The sequence below is a fragment of the Oncorhynchus tshawytscha genome, linkage group LG29 (assembly GCF_018296145.1).
Source record: "Oncorhynchus tshawytscha isolate Ot180627B linkage group LG29, Otsh_v2.0, whole genome shotgun sequence".
Classification (NCBI taxonomy): Eukaryota; Metazoa; Chordata; class Actinopteri; order Salmoniformes; family Salmonidae; genus Oncorhynchus; species Oncorhynchus tshawytscha.
The window spans coordinates 26582328-26588728 of NC_056457.1; the positions used below are offsets into that span (position 1 = coordinate 26582328).

At 40.6% G+C, this 6401-nt stretch overlaps 1 protein-coding gene across 1 annotated transcript in view; it reads left to right on the forward strand.

The window, feature by feature from the left end:
* The first annotated feature begins 197 nt into the window (after positions 1-197).
* The window catches only part of LOC112227661 (hepatocyte nuclear factor 4, gamma), a 32385-nt gene continuing 26181 nt past the window's right edge, over positions 198-6401 (forward strand). Inside the window, exon 1 of the mRNA XM_042308764.1 lies at positions 198-445. The gene's annotated coding sequence lies outside the window, so the exon portion shown is untranslated. The remainder of the gene's footprint in view (positions 446-6401) is intronic.

Here is a 6401-nt window from a genome sequence, read left to right on the forward strand (position 1 = left end):
AAATAAATGGCTAAAATGTTACTGTTCTACTATTATTCTGTGAAACATTACCTCCTCCTCACCCTTTACCCCCGTCTCGACAGTGCAGGCAAGGCTGACCACACACACACCTATATTATTTCCCCTCAGTTTTATGGAGGCTAGTTACTGTTTAACATCCCCACCCTACTTTCAGTTTGTTTAGTAAATCGATCTAATGACAACCGAAGCCAGCACCATCCAATGTGTCGCTCAATGAATTACAGGCCCATAGCTTCCCTTTCCAACCCTCCGTGTGTTGTTGCAACTCCTCGCCCACGACTCTCTCATTTCGTGTGGTGACAAGGGGGACAAGTGGCAAAACTGGTGGCTAGTTTACAGGTGGACTAGTTTACAGGTGGACTAGTTTACAGGTGGACTAGCGTCCTGTTGGATTAATCCACATCGCTGACGGACCAAGAGAAAGGTAAGCGGTCTCCTTTGAAATAATAAATCATTAACATATGATGTTTGTTGCCTAAATCTTATATGGTTCTGTGACTCGTTCATTTTGGTCTTTCGTTTGACCTATCGGCCGCAATGAATTAGTCGTGTTATCAGGGATCCTTGGGACGTCCCTACCCTAAACCCTAACTTTAACCCCTACCCTTACCCTAACTTTAACCCCTACCCTTACCCTAACTTTAACCCCTACCCTAAACCCTAACTTTATCCCCTACCCTAAACCCTAACTTTAACCCCTACCCTTACCCTAACCATAACTCTTACCCTAACCATAACCCTTACCTAACCCTAACCATAACTCTTACCCTAACTATAACCCCTACCTAACCCTAACCTTGACTCTTACCCTAACTATAACCCTTACCTAACCCTAACCCTAACCCCTACCTAAACCATAACTTTAACCCCTACCCTTACCCTAACCATAACCCTTACCTAACCCTAACCTTAACTCTTACCCTAACCTAACCATAACCCTTACCTAACCCTAACCTTAACTCTTACCCTAACTATAACCCCTACCTAACCCTAACCTTAACTCTTACCCTAACTATAACCCCTACCTAACCCTAACCATAACTCTTACCCTAACCATAACCCTTACCTAACCCTAACCATAACTCTTACCCTAACCATAACCCTTAGCTAACCCTAACCTTAACTCTTACCCTAACTATAACCCCTACCTAACCCTAACCTTAACTCTTACCCTAACTATAACCCTTACCTAACCTAACCCTAACCCCTACCCTAAACCATAACTTTAACCCCTACCCTTACCCTAACCATAACCCTTACCTAACCCTAACCTTAACTCTTACCCTAACCATAACCCTTACCTAACCCTAACCATAACCCTTACCTAACCCTAACCTTAACTCTTACCCTAACCCTAACCATAACCCTTACCTAACCCTAACCATAACTCTTACCCTAACCATAACCCTTACCTAACCCTAACCTTAACTCTTACCCTAACCATAACCCTTACCTAACCCTAACCATAACTCTTACCCTAACCATAACCCTTACCTAACCCTAACCTTAACTCTTACCCTAACCATAACCCTTACCTAACCCTAACCATAACTCTTACCCTAACTATAACCCCTACCTAACCCTAACCTTAACTCTTACCCTAACCATAACCCTTACCTAACCCTAACCATAACTCTTACCCTAACTATAACCCCTACCTAACCCTAACCTTAACTCTTACCCTAACCATAACCCTTACCTAACCCTAACCTTAACTCTTACCCTAACCATAACCCTTACCTAACCCTAACTCTTACCTTAACCATTTTAAAGATGCGCTATGCAGAAATTGCTCAACCATTTCCTGGTTGCTACAATTCTGATAGTTTGTCTAATTTCAGTTTGTGACAAAATATGCAAATGAAGTGTAGATAATCTTTGTACCATTTAAACCGCTGTGAAATGTCTTTTCTAGAAGCAAAAATATTGTATTTTCAGCTGTTTGAAACAGGGGTACAAAACCTAAAGTAAAATTATAAATCTTAAGAATGGGAAGCATATAAATAGCGCACACAGAACAGATCTGCCACTTCTTAGACTTGGGCTCCCAAAAAGTTTAATATTGCAGCTTTAAAATGTCAACTCAATGTGAAGGGGATTAATATGCACTCTTCCGGTGACTGCAGAGGCTCAGACCAACAAATATCTGTCATATACAGGGCATTCGGAAAGTATTCAGACCCCTTGACTTCCACATTTTGTTACGTTACAGCCTTATTCTAAAATTGATTAAATTGTTTTTTCCCCTCATCAATCAACACACAATTTCCCATAATGACAAAGCAAAAACAAGTTTTTTGAATTTTTGCAAATGTATTAGAAAAGAAAAACTGAAATACCTTGTTTAAATACTGCAAGTATTCAGACCCTTATCTATGAGGCCCGAAATTGAGCTCAGGTGCATCGTGTTTCCATTGATCATCCTTGAGATGTTTCTACAACTTGATTGGAGTACACGTGTGGTAAATTCAATTGATTGGACATGATTTGGAAAGGCACGCACCTGTCTATATAAAGTCCCACAGTTGACAGTGCATATCAGTGCAAAAAACAAGCCATGAGGTCAAAGGCATAGTCCGTAGAGGTCTGAGACAGGATTGTGTTGGGGCACAGATCTGGGGAAGGGTACCTAAAATGTTTTTCAGCATTGAAGGTCCCCAAGAACACATTGGCCTCCATCATTCTTCAATGGAAGAAGTTTGGATCCACCAAGACTCTTCCTAGAGCTGGCCGCCTGGCCAAACTGAGCAATTGGGGGAGAAGGGCCTTGGTCAGGGAGGTGACCAAGAACCCGATGGTTACTCTGACAGATCTCCAGTGTTCCTCTGTGGAGATGGAAGAACCTTCCAGAAGGACAACCATCTCTGCAGCACTCCACCAATCAGGCCTTGACAGCTCACTTGGAGTTTACCAAAAGGCACCTAAAGGACTCTCAGTCCATGAGAAACAAGATTCTCTGGTTTGATGAAATCAAGATTGAACTCTTTGGCCTGAATGCGAAGCGTCACGTCCGGAGGAAACCTGGCACCATCTCTACGGTGAAACATGGTGGTGGCATCATCATGCTGTGGGGATGTTTTTCATCAGCAGGGATTGGGAGACGAGTCAGGATTGAGGGAAAGATATATATATATATATACATATGTATTATTTTTTTAACCTTTATTTAACTAGGCAAGGTAAGAACAAATTCTTATTTACAATGACAGCCTACCAAAAGGCAAAAGGCCTCCTGTCGGACGTGGGATTAAGTATTTAAAAAATATCGGACAAAACACACATCACGACAAGAGAAGCAACACAACACTACATGAAGAGAGACCTAAGATAACAACAACATGGTAGCAACACAACATGGTAGCAAGTACAAAACATGGTACACCAATGTTGTGCACAGACAACAGCACAAAGATGAACGGAGCAAAGTACAGAGAGCTCTTTAATGAAAACCTGCTCCAGAGCGCTCAGGACCTCAGACTGGGATGAAGGTTCAGCTTCTAACAGAACGACGACCCTAAGCACACAGCCAAGACAACTCAGGAGTGGCTTCGGGACAAGTCTCTAAATGTCCTTGAGTGACCCATTCTGAACCCGATCAAACATCTCTGGAGAGACCTGAAAATAGCTGTGCAGCAATGCTCCCCATCCAACTTGACCGAGCTTGAGAAGATCTGCAGAGAAGAATGGGAGAAACTCCCCAAATACAGGTGTGCCAAACTTGTAGCATCATACCCAGGAATACTCAAGGCTGTAATCACTGCGAAAGGTGCTTAAACAAAGTACTGAGTAAAGGGTCTGAATACTTAAATATGCCAAAAATTCTAAAAATCATTTTTTTGCATTGTCATTATGGGGTATCATGTGTAGCTTGATGAGGGAACAAAGCAACAATTGAATCAAATTTAGAATAAGGCTGTAACATACCAAAATGTGGAAAAAGTCAAGGGGTCTGAATACTTTCCAAATGCACTGTGTATACAGTACCAGTCCAAAGTTTGGACACATACTCATTCCAGGGTTTTCTTTATTTTTTATTTTCTACATTGTGGAATAATAATGAAGACATTAAAACTATGAAATAACACATATGGAATCATGTATTAAGCAAAAAAGTGTTAAACAGATCAACATTTTTTATATATTTGAGATTCTTCAAAGTAGCCACCCTTTGCCTTGATGGCAGCTTTGCACACTCTTGGCATTCTCTCAACCAGCTTTATGAGGTAGTCACCTGGAATGCATTTCAATTAACAGGTGTTCCTTGTTAAAAGTTAATTTGTGGAATTACTTTCCTTAATGCATTTTAGCCAATCAGTTGTGTTGTGACAAGGTAGGGTTGGTATTCCTAATTAGCACAGGTAGTCGACTGTCTTCTGTCTGTTTTCCGTAAACAAGCTCTGTAACATGGAGATAGGGCAGTGTTGGAACCCTAACCCTATAAAGGTGTGTATCAATTTAACCTTAGTTTTTTTGAAAATGATTTCTCGTCGATATGAAAGATAAGGTCCTTATGCTCCCAAAACAGTTCCACAAGCAATGTGTGTTAATGTTCAGGCCGAGCGCTGCGGCTCTTATTAACCCCCCCCCATACAGAAGATGCCTTCTTCCAACTACCTTTATGTGTAATGTAATGGAAATGACAGCCATGATCAGAGGCTAGAATAGGCCCAGCTGCTGTTGCAGTGGTGCCTATGGGAGAGCCACCCCTTCACTGAGTAGGCCTAACGAACAGCAAAAGCACAAGCCTATATAAATCTACTATCCCCTTTAGTACAAAAGTTTACCTCTTCTATTCTGTGCAATAAATAAATATTCCAAACATAGTCTGGGCTACTTGTGGGACGCGATAGATCCCAAATTAATACAACCACTTTTTTTTACAAAATGAGGCTGATGCAACAGATCCGAATGTTTAAACTTAAAATGTTGATAAACTATTAGGGTATTTCTTCACAGTATAAGAGCAGCAGTGTGCACATGGCAGTAGGCTATAAATTGTTTTTAATTTTTCTAGTAGGCTATTGGCTATACAGTAAGCGTGAATGTTCCATTAGTGGGTAAACAACATTATAAAAAGTGACCACAAATGTGATTATGCATTTAATGTGGTAGGTGGGCTACACCATAGCTTACTTTAAACTACTTGCATGAATTCAATAATTGTGTGAGAACCTCCTCATACAGTTCCATAAAACATTTGTTTGCTCATGGCTGTAGTCAACCTCATTGTGCCTGACTTCCTTACATTAGACCAATGGCTTCAAAGTAGCATTATACCCAACTTAGGGACATCGGGCTGCAGATGGGCTGAAATCCAGACTCAGGATTGTGGCATTATTGCTGCATCTCTGTTGTTTAAAGGTGTCACCATGCAGGTAGGAAGGTCTTATCATTCCTGTCCATTAGGGCTACAGACAGACAGACAGACAGACAGACAGACAGACAGACAGACAGACAGACAGACAGACAGACAGACAGACAGACAGACAGACAGACAGACAGACAGACAGACAGACAGACAGACAGACAGACAGACAGACAGACAGACAGACAGACAGACAGACAGACAGACAGACAGACAGACAGACAGACAGACAGACAGACAGACAGATAGATAGATAGATAGATAGACAGACAGACAGATAGATAGATAGATAGATAGATAGATAGATAGATAGATAGATAGATAGATAGATAGATAGATAGATAGATAGATAGATAGATAGATAGATAGATAGATAGATAGATAGATAGATAGATAGATAGATAGATAGATAGATAGATAGATAGATAGATAGATAGATAGATAGATAGATAGATAGATAGATAGATAGATAGATAGATAGATAGATAGATAGATAGATAGATAGATAGATAGATAGATAGATAGATAGATAGATAGATAGATAGATAGATAGATAGATAGATAGATAGATAGATAACCTGCATGTGACCAGATCCTTTCTGTCAATGTTTTGTTTTTGGGCCACTTTTGTTGAGGGGTCACTCTCTGGGCAGAGACTGTTGACTATAAATGGTCTGTTTTTGTATGATCCTTCATGTGATTGGGCTAGGTGCATCCTGAATTTGCACAACTTTCTTTCAATGGGCAGTAGAAGAGGAAGTCTTCCTAGTTCTGCCCTGAATGCAGATGTTCTTCTGTGGGTGTTTTTTCCCATGATGTATATTTCACTGTAATAGTGGTCCCATATATTTCACTGTAATAGTAGTCCCCATATTTCACTGTAAATAGCAGTCCCCATATTTCACTGGAATAATGGTCCCCATATTTCACTGTAATAGTGGTCCCCATATTTCACTGTAATAGTAGTCCCCATATTTCACTGTAATAGTAGTCCCCATATTTCACTGTAATAGTG